This window comes from Schistocerca nitens, chromosome 9 (assembly GCF_023898315.1).
Source record: "Schistocerca nitens isolate TAMUIC-IGC-003100 chromosome 9, iqSchNite1.1, whole genome shotgun sequence".
Taxonomy (NCBI): Eukaryota; Metazoa; Arthropoda; class Insecta; order Orthoptera; family Acrididae; genus Schistocerca; species Schistocerca nitens.
In genome coordinates, this window is record NC_064622.1 from 121629997 (window position 1) to 121643695 (window position 13699).

The 13699-nt window shown below is 40.6% G+C and overlaps 1 pseudogene; it reads right to left on the reverse strand.

Moving 5' to 3' along the window:
- Positions 1-13198: 13198 nt before the first annotated feature.
- Positions 13199-13316, reverse strand: LOC126204740 (5S ribosomal RNA; annotated as a pseudogene).
- Between the last annotated feature and the right edge of the window lie 383 nt (positions 13317-13699).

Genomic DNA, 13699 nt, shown 5'->3' on the forward strand with positions numbered 1-13699 from the left:
AAAAACGGTTACTGTACATACATGGTATGCAACGAAGCACCTTTCCAGTGCAACAGATCTGGATGTGTCATTGTTTGGCGCATTTGTAGCAGACTGCCACATCTCGCCTAACGTGCTGAACTAGGTGTCCTAAGTCATGGCAAGTGTAGCACTGGTGCACCGCTATGAAGTTTTTTTATTTTAAGTGCTTAGAAATCGATGTATACCCGTTCTCTTTGCCTAAGCACATACCGTATTCGAGGGCTAACCTCAATTAAGTCGTTCACCGTATGCTTACGTTGTAGTCCTATTTTAAACTTAAGTTTCACTTCTTCGTCAAACGCTTCTCGGGTGACGTCCACACTGAGATTAATTTCGCACAGTTCTCGCATGAAATCCATATCCAAAATGGATAGATACGTTGTATATGGCCATTAGTAATCTGTTGACTTGGGCGTCCTTGCGTGTGATGCCTTTTAGCTGCGATTCTTTGTATACGATTTCATGACATCCGTCTTCGTCTCGGTTTTGATCATGACTGTGGTCGTTGTTGATTTGATCCCCTTTATTTTGAATGGTTGAAATGGCTCTAAGCACTATGGGACTTAACATCTGTGGTCATGAGTCCCCTAGAACTTAGAATTACTTAAACTTAACTAACCTAAGGACATCACACACATCCATGCCCGAGGCAGGATTCGAACCTGCGACCGTAGCAGTCGCGCGGTTCCGAACTGAGCGCCTAGAACCGCTAGACCACCGCGGCCGGCTTTATTTTGATTTTGCCCTGATGTGGATTGATCGTTTTAGCCAATGTATTTCGTACCGCCTTTGTGTCCTAGTTGTTTGTTCGCTTAAAAAACAGAACACTTATTTTGTTTGCATTTACATTGTCAGTTTTTCTAACCATTTGGTTTTCCGATTTCGTGGCACTAGGATCAGAAGCTGCAGCAGCATTCGATGGGACATTTGGCGTTTCCGTTCGAAGTTCGCAATTCTCTCCATTGAGTGTCTTAATTTCCGCTTCTCGTTCGACAATTCTGAATGATGCATCAGGAATATTGGCGACGGTAAGTTCCTTTCCTAGTCCTTAATATTCCACTCTTAATCCTTCATTGTTACCTGCGTGTTTGGCCTGACCAATAGCAAGTGACCAAATCTTTTGTCTAAAAATGCTGTGATTGTTGAGGATACCCCTTTTTGTTTTGGAAGTCTGCGCGAATATGATCAAAGTTTCTATCAGCTTTCTGTCCATGCTTGATCGTTGTGACATTGCCCTTCCCTCGATCTAGTCACTCCGGTCGGTGTGTTGTTCACGCCGCCTGACGTATCCGTTTTGTTCATACCCGGGGATCGGCTCGCGCCACCACTATTTGCAGCGGTTGCCCCCGGTTTAAACAAAGTTACTTGCTCCAGTGTCTGCTTATTAACGCGGACGTGGAGCTAAACTTATGGAGAATCTAATGCTTATGTCCCTAGTACCTCACCTGTAACAAAGAGACAGCTCACACCAATCAGAAATGGTTGAGCAACAGCCACATTATGACACTTGCTGCCGTGCTGCACAAGCACAGTCCTTAAACAGTCATTCGCTGGGTGAGAATGCTTGCATCCAGCTTTCCTGCGCTACGCCTCAACGTCGTCAGCTGAATCGCCCGCGGCTGTCAGAAACGGCTGGGCAGCTAACAGCCTGGAACGTCTGATGCAGCGCTGAAGTCGGCGTGGGATGCTGCTCCCTCAGGTTCGGCTGACGACGCGCGACACAGCGCAAGACAGCTCGCGCCAAGCACAGCGGGGTGCACTGGCGTTATCGGTAGCCATTCAAAACTTTTATCGCTCCGACTGTCTAATTCGCACCTGATTTCGCTTTCAAATATCGCGCACCGCTACGAATTTCACTTCCGGGCACTTGTGAGAACAAACACCAGTTGTTGAAATTCACTTCTACCACGTGAAAGCTAAGTCCCAACACGGGGCCGACATCAACCGAGCCGTCGGCGCTGGTTAGCAATGCATTCCCACGTGTTAACGCCGGCTTCTACACGTGGACTGTAGAACGTGATAGTCCACAATGTACCATTTCTCCACCCCCCCCCCTTCTTCCACAACAAACACCCTGTACTGGTGCTGCTGGAAAAAAGATGGTGGGAGGACACTGAGGAGGCAGGACCCGGAACTACAGTCAATGACAATCTCCTGCTCACATCCAAACATTCGCCTTGGGCATAACTGAATACATCGGCTCAAAAACCAGCCATAGGGTGCCAAGTTTCAGGCAGAGCATTAGGGGACGATTGACAAATGCAGGGGAAAGAAATACAGTAGCAGAAGAATAGACAGCTTTAAGAGATGCAATAACGAAGGCAGCGGAGGATCAAATAGGTAAAAAGACGACGGCCAGTAGACATCCCTAGGTTGCAGAATAGTTATTGAATTTAACTGACGAAAGGAGAAGATATAAAAACGCAGTAAATGAGGCAGGCGAAAAGGAGTAAAGTCTCAAAAATGAGATCGTCGGGAAATGCAAAATGGCTTAGCAAGGAAGGCTAGAGAACAACGATGTACAGGAATATGTCACTAGGGGTACGATAGATACAGCCTATAGGGAACTTTAAGATAGTTTTGGAGAGAAGAAAACAAGTTGTATGAATATCAACAACTCAAATGGAAAACCAGTTCTAAGCAAAGAAGACAGAAAGGTGGAAGGAGTATATAGAGGGTCTATGCAATGGCGATGTACTTGAGGGCAATATTATAGAAATGGAAGAGAACGTAGATGAAGATGAAATGGGAGATATGATACTGCATGAAGAATTTGACAGAGCACTGAAAGACCTAAGTCGAAACAAGGCCCCTGGAGTAGACAACATTCCATTAGAACTATTGATAGCCTTGGGAGAGCTAGCCATGGCAAAACTCTACCATCTGGTGACCAGGATGTACGAGACGGGCGAAATACCCTAGGACTTCCAGAAGAATATAATAATACCAATCCCAAAGAAAGAAGGTGTTGACAGATGTGAATATTACCGAACTATCAGTTTAATAAGCCGTGGTTGCAAAATACTGACACGAATTCTTTGCACACGAATGGAAAAACTGGTAGAAGCCGACCTCGGGGAAGATCAATTTGGATTCCGTAGAGATGTAGGAACGCGGGAGGAAATACTGACCCTACGACTCATCTTAGAAGATAGATTAAGGGAAGTTAAACCTACGTTTCTAGCATTTGTAAACTTGCTAAAAGCTTTTGACAATGTTGACTAGAGTACACTGTTTCAAATTCTGCAGACGGCAGCGGTCAAATAGAGGGAGCGAAAGGCTATTTACTGTTTGTACAGTAACCAGATGGCCGTTGTAAGAGTTGAGGGGCATGAAAGGGAATCAGTGATTGAGATGGAAATAAGACAGGGTTGTAGCTTATTTCCGATGTTATTCAATCTGTATAATAACCAAGCAGGAAAGAAAAGAATAATTTTGAGTAGGAATTAAAATCCATAGAGAATAAGTAAAAACTTTGAGGTTTGCCGATGACATTGTCATTTTGTCAGTGACAGGAAAGGACGAGGAAGAGTAGTCGAACGGAGTGGACGGAGTCTTGAAAAGAGGATATAAGATGAACATCAACAAAACCAAACCGAGGGTAATGGAATGTAGTCGAATTAAATCAGGTGATGCTGAGGCAGTTACATCAGGAAATGAGACACTTAAAGTATTAGATGAGTTTTGCTATTTGGGGATCAAAATAACTCATGATATTCGAAATAGAGAGGATATGAAGAGAAATTTTTTAGCATTGAATATAGATTTAGGTGACAGGAATTCTTTTTTGAAAACTGTTGGAGTGTAGCTATGTACGGAAGAAACATTGACGATAAATAGTTTAGACAAGAAGAGAATAGAAGCCTTCGAAATGTGGTGCTACGGAAGAATACTGAGGATTATATGGCTAGATGAAGTAACTAATGTGGAGGCACTGAATAGAATTGGGGAGAAGAGGAATTTGTGACACAACCTGCCTAAAGGAAGGGATCGGTGGGTACGACACGTTATGAGCCAGCAAGGGAGTACCAGTTTAGTATTGGAGAAAGCGTGGAGGGAAAACATCGAAGATGGAGACCAAGACGTGAATGCACTAAGCAGATCCAGGAGGATATAAGTTGCAGTAGTTACTCGGAGATGAAGCAGCTTGCACAGGATAAAGTAACACCGAGTGCTGCAGCAAGCCACTCTCTGGACTGAAGAACACAGCAACATAGGGTGTACACCCGATTTCAGGAAAGGCGATTGGAGGGCCCTCGGCGGCCCACCGGAAGACAAGGTGATTGGTCCAGCTCCCGCTGCTGAGGCGGTTGCCGCTGCGGTGGCAGCAACGGAGTTGAGTCGACGTCAAAAGGCTTACCATCATCTGCCGACGACGCAGGAACCAAGGCACGCTACGGTAACTGTCGCTGTGGCGTCCTGCTGGTCACCGAACATCCAAATGAAGGAGCCGCTGCGGATCACGCAGACTACACAAACTCACGTGATTCTGATGGCGCCTCCTGCAGCCCGATGGGGACCTGTAAGACATAAAAAGAGCGGCCAAAGCTATCGGTGATAATGCCCCACTCTCAACGTCTGTGTCTACCAAAAACGCTTCAAAAGACCAAATCATTAACATTAAACTTAGAGCGCTGCTCAGAATTGATTTGCAGTGGATGCAGCTCCTAAGTCAGTGTTCTGTGATGGCGTCCATGACAAAATTCCGCCAGTGATTTGACGTTTCGTGGCTGGAAACTGTATGACGGGAGGAAGAGCACTGAAGCATGCTCATACGAATGGGAAGAGTGTAGTTTCTTCATGCGTTGCCTGAAAATTCTGACGAACCCGTCTGCTTCACCGTTAGAGTGAAGGTGAACCATTGGCGGATACCGTTTGTGTCACAAAACTGCTGAAATCATGACGATGCGAAATGGGATCCACTGTCCAAAGCCTACACTCGTGATAGATCTAGCTAGCTAGCTGTTGTTGTGGATTACAGAGGAACCACAGACGCAAACTTGCTAAAAGCGTGTACCACAATAAGAAAACGGGAACTCCAGCAGGGACTCACAAAGTCAATAAGCACGTTGCCAACGGGAGCTGAGCTTGGGCCAATCAAAAATTTCTGTAGTGAAGCAGCATGGTAGTAAACACATGCCAGACATTGTGAGTTCATTTATCGTTTTCATCAGGTGAACCAACAGGCGTTCAGTACTTGAGAAATGCATATTAACCATCAGCTGTTTCATTTAACCTACATATCATTTTCTGGTTTTTGTCATAGACTATCGTCGCTCTATGTCTGCCAACACTGAAGCTGAAAATAAATTGAGAAATAGCACAATGTACAAGAAACTGACATTACTCAAAGAAAGTATGGGCGCAAAATTACGTATGTGTATCTAAAAGATGATACAGTTTAGCCGGCCGGGATGGCCGAGCGGTTCTGGGCGCTACAGTCCGGAACCACGCAACCGCTACGGTCGCAGGTTCGAATCCTGCCTCGGGCATGGATGTGTGTGATGTCTTTAGGTTAGTTAGGTTTAAGTAGTTCTAAGTTCTAGGGGCTGATGACCTCCGATGTTAAGTCCCATAGTGCTCAGAGCCATTTGAACCATAAAACAGATTAATTGAAAACGTGCCCCATTTTCCTGTTAAGCTGATACAATACCAATGTTGTCACAGAGAAACCACTCGAACAACTATCATAACCCGTTCTCGAAATACTATCGAATAAATCCCGCAATAAACAGGCAATGTACCACAGAGGAAAGAAACGAGTATAACACTGGAAAAATTCTACATTAGCGGGGAAGGGTCAAAGATAGTACATTTGTAATACATAGCTAACATAACAAGGAACTTTTATATTATTAGCAAAGGAAAGGACGGAATGTCCTTACCAAACATCTCTAATAGGCGGAAAACGTAGGGAACAGTGACAATGAAAGTTACAGTGTACACAATAACAAAATAAAAGTGAAGTACACATAAGAGTGAAACCAGATATGTTTAAAAAAAAACAAATACACAAATCAAGAACATTTAAGTGGTAGAAAATGTCCTGTCATTAAAATGAAACGTTGTGTGTCCGGTGGTCCCTAACCTATGACGGTACCATTTATACAGTGAGAAATAAGTGGATGAGACAGGGTATAAATATAGAAGTATATAGTTTATTATATAAGAAAAAGAAATCTTACAAAACTGAAACACCTAAAAATATTAGGAGAGTCAGTTCCAAACAATTATGTGATATTATAAAGTGAACAAACTGTACATTCCAAAGTAATGCAACTACAAATAATCTTCAACATGTGAATTTTAGTGAGGATATAAAAATCACATCTAACTCAAATTGTACATATTATGCCTTAGAGTTATTGTGGTCTGGCGATAAAATACAGAATACAAAGGGGAAACATGTGAGTAGTGAACAAAAGCGGGTTCTTGGGAGCTATTGAAATATATACAAGATATAGTTGCTATATTAACACAGACTAGTAGATAAAAGAAACGAGTTGCCTAATGTGGTAAATCTACACTGTTAAACACCACCTAGACATTAAGCTACATCTCATCCTTATCAAATTTGAAGGATATGAAGCTGTAGTGCTTATGACATGCTGTCCATGGCCGTCATAGGTTGCCATTGTAGCATTACCATTATATATCATGTCACTGGAATATTGTGGACAATAAGACATAAGTAATGTCTATGCAATACAAACATGCTAAAATTTACTTCAGAGCAGTGGGTTACTAATATGAACACATTCAGTTTATGTATAATGAGAGTGGACCATGGGCATCATTAATGTATAATGCATTATAATCTCAACACGCCAAAATAGATTATATGGAAACTTGGAACTATGTATCAGGTCCGTGTATTGAGTACAACATCCTGTACACTAAAAAAACAGTGCAACTTCTAAGCTCAGCACATAGATGAGAGGCATACAGCAATAAATTTCATATAGTAACAGGCCTGACATGTTCAGTGACAAACCACATCATGTCTTAAATCATGCAAAGGTGAGAGACATATAATAATGAAATACATGAAGTAACAGTTTTGAAATATTCGTTAACAAGGCTCATCATGTATAAAAACATGAATAACAGTCTAATTAAAACTCCAACAAAGAGGTATCACAATTACCTTCACTCTTAACTGAAAACTAAATGTAATGTGCAAAATATTTCGTACAATCATAATATTCCTTAATCTGTGTTGATTACTGTGATTATAAGAGGACCAGAATAGACAGACATGAGTACGAACAGACACAGACATACTGTAACCGGCGATATCCTTGGTGGGAAACAAAATGAAAAAAATGACGAACTACAAATTGTTAAAACAGTGCAAATAACAGAAACCTAGTTCTGTCATAATTTTTAAAAGTTTATTTAAGAAAAGGGACGGTTTGTACAAATCAACAGGTATATAACATGCACTCGATCCATAACAAAAATAAAGCTATAGTATAAAGTAATTACACACATTAATTACTACATATACAGGGTGATTCACGAAGATATACAAATATTTTAATATGTTATTCTGAAAGTAAAACTAAAGAAAAAAGTTCATATAAACATAGGTCCACAGATGTTTACTTACGAGTTATGGCTAATAACAGATTTTGTCTGAAATTTGGCAACTTGGATAATATGAAGCAATCGCAAAACTGTACAAGGTTAAAGTAAGGTATGATTTCCATTTATTTTGTCATTATTGATCTAGTGAATTTAATGTATTTCGAATGTCAAGGGAGACAGGTTCTCTGCTTAGCTTTCATAATCAGTACAAGCGCTCATTATGTGAAGACGATGATGAGGATACTATGGATGTTGTTCAACATAGCCTGGGTACCAATACACGACGTACCTCTCAGCGATTAGGCATTTCACAATCTAACGTATGGCGTACACGGAAGTATAATAATCTGTATTCTTACCATAAACAAAAAGTGCATCATTTTCAGCCAGGAGATCCTGCTCTCCGCTTGGAGCTGTGCAACTTGTTAAATAGTAATTAGCGGTTACATAAATGCATTTTATTTACTGATAAGGCACAGTTTACTCGAGATGGTATAAACAACTTACATAACGAGAACGTATGGTCTGAAGCAAATCCACATGCTACAGTGCAACTTCCAGCAGGGATCTAGCACAATGTGTGGTGTGGGATAATCAGCACACACTTTATCGGACCATTCATTTTCCCAGGACGTCTAACTGGTGAGACGTACTTACAGTAACTTCAAGAAGAATGCCCAGCCTGCTCGAAGCCGTTTCACTAGCTATGCGATTGCAAATGTATTTTCAACATGATGGCACGACTCCAAATTTCACCAATTCTGTTACTACACATTAAATGAACATTTTCCCCACAAATGGGTTGATCGTGGTGCTGCAGGTCTGTAGCCATCCAGATCACCCGATTTAACACCAATGGATTTTTGTGTATTTGGAGGGATGAAAGACATCGTTTATGAGGAGAAAGTCAATACGTGAGGCATTATTTGCTCGCACTATGAATGGAATAGACGAAATTAAGAACTACCCTTTGAAACTGAAACGAGCAACAAAATCTGTTCATACATGTGTAGCTAAATGCATCGTACTCGGCGGGACATCTTTGAACATTTATTGTGAATGTTTTGTGACATTTTATGTACACTGTACTACTTCCTTAACACTGAGCACTGTTTTTTCCGGTTTAACGTGAATTCAGGCGTGTTACAGTATTACAAAAAGCAGATTATCTGGCACATTCATACAGCTTGAGTTAATGTTATTAACAACATTTTTCCAAAACTAAATTCTCTACAATGTCTGTTGAAAACTTAGTGCAACTGTCGGGGATTTAAAAAAACAAATTGGGCCAAGTAGTTAATAAATTAGAAGTTTTAATAAATTATGTATTTTCTTCTTTGGATGTTCTGGAAATGTACTGCAGCTACACGTATGGGACATGTCTTTTTTAGATTCACCACATCAATAACAAAAAAAGGCATGCTTTAAATTAACCTCGTAGAGTTTTGTGATGGCTTCATGTTAGTGAAGCTGCTAAATTTCATGCTCAATTTTTATTACCCATAACTCCATACCTACGATTGTATGAATTTTTTTCTTTAGATTTACTTGTAGAATAAAATATTAAAACATTTGGATATCTTCGTGAAACACCCTGTATACAGAACGCTTAAAATAGCACTCAGTAAAATTACGAAAAATAGAAAATGATCGGGGTGAAAGAGTAATTATCTGGATGACATGCCACATATAAATACAAAATTAGGGTAGGTGTTTTTGGAGGTTGTGAGCTAGGTAGATAATTTCAAAATGTTATTGAGGTACTCTAAGGACGCTTTATATTTTAAATATTTTTGTTCATTTAATATATCCCTAGATATTGTTTGAAGCTGCAAAGATATAAGTTTCTTCGACATTATTCATATGTAAACATTTACTACTTTTGCATATTAATTTCATATTATCATCAGTGGTACCTACAGAGTGATCTGAAAATTGAGGTGACTACATAATGTTGGAAGTTGGACTCTTGTGTATGTTCCTGGAATCTCTGCCTTAGTTTTCTAACTGTCTAGCCCATATAAAATTTCTCACACTGTTGACAATTTATTTGTACACACCAGGTGGCTTATATATTGATTTTGTCCTAGATTCTTTTGAAGCATTGTCTTTATTTCATTTTCATATTGGAAAGCTACTTTGTGCCTACACGTCAGTGAGTGGTAGGCATAGTTCCTGCTCCATGCCAATGTCTCCACCAGTCATCACTTGAGTGTGGTCCTAAAATGATCCATATCGGTTTGAAACTGGTCACCGTTTATGAATAAACGTATTTTAAGCAATCAGTATTCAATTTTATACATTTCTTTGGAAAACTATTAAATTAAAACTCAATTAACCACATTACCAAAAAGTTCTAGGCAGTCTATAAAGTCCCTTGACGTTCTATTCTATACCTTGATTTTATACTGGCCCAGTAACATACCATCACACATTGGCGATCACCATCGCTTGCCGATTAGACAATAATTCACATCACAGAACAGATCTTCAAAAGAAGTCCTCATATAGAGTTTCCTTATGTCAGTTTGACAGTAGGTGTTGGAGACAACGAGATAATTAACTTGTTAGAGTTATGCGATCATCTAGCTCCTTTCTTTCACTTAATCCACTGGACCAAACGGCTCGATGGCAATGAGAAGTTTGTACTTTGGCACTAAAATTTTCTCAAATTATTATGATTGATTTGATGACTCCGTCTAAAGCTATAACTTTAAGCTTAGAAAATGCATCTGTATGTTCTTCACCAACTGTTTTTGTAAGTAAATAGCTCCAGACAGTAATGAATTTAATTGTTCTCTTGGTGCAATCAACGGGAAGGTTCCGTTCTTTCTTTTTTTTTTTTCTAACTGCTCTGTATATCTTAACCGCATCCATTGCGTTCTCTGCGTATCAACATTACAATACCATTTCATGATGTATTGACACAATTCTAGAAACAAACCATACCGCCATTTTATGTTCTGAAATATCGGTTATCTTTCCAGTTAAGTATGTGACGATGATAATTTTTAGTCTTTACAGTGTTTCATCTAAAATCTATAGTATTCTGGTTTCTTTTCAATTGCAATTTTATGGATTTTATTACGGCAATTCGTGAAAAAAGCACCAGTAATGTTGTGCGCCCACAGATTGGCAGTGGGCTTCGTCTAACGATGATTGACGTAACGGGCTGCTTAGGGAGTGTAAAGCATTACTGATGAGACTAGGTAATGTAGACCGTCATTCACTCTTTCCGATTGGATTGTGATCTAAATAAAGGATCAGTAGGCATCAATGGCGTCTGTACATAATGCACGGCTGCGTTTTGGGGCCACGCCTGCCAATTTAGAACTATTATCGTGAATTTCTATTCACTTGATGGAAGTATTTCTCTTAAAAGAACAGGTGAATCATCAGCACCACACCCGAGCCTAAATTAGTTATGTTTCCATAGTAATTTTCTTTGTATTTCTCCATATTGGTCTTTTCCAGCAGACAGTTTACTGCTTCAAACGCAAAATAAGTAGCCCGTAGTTGTTACGCGATATTCACTCAAACAGAATTAATAATAATTGCAACCACTAAAGAAAGTAAATATGCAAGAAAAAGTAATGATTGCAATGCAGACAATCATAAGGGTGTTGAAACCAGTTACAGAACACGAGGAAACAAATGTATCAAATAAGTACTGAAAGTACTTTTAAAACCAACCAAAACTCATTTTGATTACGGATGTAAAATAAATCGCAGAAAACGAATGAATGTTCTAGAATTAGATATAACTGGTAGTAAATATTTTCTGAATATTTAACTTCAAAAAGAAATCACGCAAGAATAAGAAGAAGCCTGGTGCAGTGTGATCAGAAAAAAACAAATCACACAGCATGGGGAAAATACGAGAAAGTTTCGAAATTGTAGCAGCTAACAAAGGTATAACGGGAATAATTTAAATATCATAAAAGTACAACTTTTGCCTAAAAGAAAATATTATACAGGATAACAAAGCAATATCGATTACACGGATACCATAGTGTGTCGTTTGATGTCACACGCCAACAACAGAGTCAAAGGACGTTTTAGTGAGAAAACAGATCTAGAATTAAGATGAAACGTTCACGAATAATAGTATGTCTTACGACCCATCGAACAGGAGACCAGTATCTGAGTCGAACCTCATCCACTAGACAGTTTAAGATACCTATACGAATTTTAATATAAATAAAGGCACTATAAACTGTCGTATGACATTGTACTACGTACTGTCCAAATTAAAGGAAGTCGTAGTGCAGATTTACTGGTAAGTATGTCAAATGAAACATCGTTGCGGCCACTAAAACTAGTACAGTGATATCGTATGTGGCACAATTAATGACTAAAATCTGAGTATCAGTAACTAGGTATCGTGTCAATAGCACAGTCAGAGGGTTTCTAGACAGTGCCTCAAACACGGACATTAAAATAAGTACTTGTTTCAGGCGTAACTTTTCTTTTAATGCAGCTCATGGCTTGTTGTAGATATTTGTATTAAGAATTTAAAAACTACTAAATTTAACTGTATTCTGTATTCTTTGGGGTTACGACTGGTCATCATGTAATCTCAAAAGTGAAATTTTTATGTATCAGCATAGTCTTTGAATTCGTAGATGTATATGCAAATGCTAATTCCCATACTGGAACGCTGCTCCGTCGCTGATGGCAAGATGGTAGTCGATATTATTTGCATTGCCTACCTCCCTCCTGGTATGAACTATTAGGCGTGTATCATGCACGTGACTGTGGTGAGTGGTTTTGACAGTGTAATGCCAGGTTCGTGTTATTATGTGTGAAAGGAAGGGAGTAGGTGACACCTCGCGTTAGACCAAAGGGGCCGCCGAACTTAACTTCCCCGTATCATCAACAGTGTCACATGCGCTCACTTCGTGAGGCACTGTGGAGAGATTTCGAACTGAACCCAGGACTTTTGCGCAAAGACTGGTGATCAGGAATTTTGCGGTACCACCTCTCCTCCATTTGCCGGCCAAATCCACCTCCCGAATTTGAACCAGCTTACCCCCGAGTCGAGCACCACGGCACTAGCATGCGTTAGCGACCTCGCCTACGGAGGCCGGTGGGTACATGTATGAGAATGTTTTTGCGATTTTTCTCAAATTTGCGCATTATTTGCATTCAATCTTAGGAAAACAGCATTCTGGTTCCATATTACTTCCCTCGACGCCTAGAAATAAGAAGGATATTCCAGCTACGTACCGTATCGTGCACGCACATACCGAAATACTTGTAATCGTCTGCAGAGATAGTGGAATTCCGACAACATTTAGTCAGCAGTTCTTCGTCCAACGAAAGTCTATTGCTAGTATTTGAATTTGACTTACCCATATGTACCGAGGAATAAACTCCTTCGTCCGAACAGGCCTTGCAAGGTCCAACGGTATCGACCGGCAGTCGTGTCTTCCTCAGCCCACAGGCGGCACTGGATGCGGATATGGAGGGGCGTGTGGTCAGCATACCGCTCTCCCGGTCGTATGTCGGTTCACGAGACGGGAGCCGATACTTCTCAGTCAAGTAGCTCCTCAATATGCCTCACAAGGGCTGAGTGTACCCAGCTTGCCAACAGCGCTCGGCAGACCGTGTGGTCAGCCATCCCAGTGCTAGCCAAGCCCGACAATGCTTAACTTCAGTGATCTGACGGGAACCGGTGGTACCACTGCAGCAAGGCCGTTGGCCTGTACTGTTGAATAGGCACTCTTTAAATCTACACATTAAATCGAGAGTCGAACGGTAGAGAAGTAGTTAAAATGTTCAAATGTTTCTAAATTCCTAAGGGACCAAACTGTTGACAGCATCGGTCCCAAAATATACACACTACTGAAACTAACTTAAATTAACTTATCGTGAGAACAACACACACACACACACACACACACACACACATGTACGAGGGAGAGCTCGAGGGGCCGCGCAATCCGTGGCATTGTACCTCAAACCGCGTGGCAACTCCGCGCGGCAGAGAAGTAATCTGAAAGTGTTTGGGTGAACCCTCTGCCAGGCACTTAAGTGTGAATTGCAGAGTACTCATGTATATGCAGTTGTAATAGTTACGCAGATT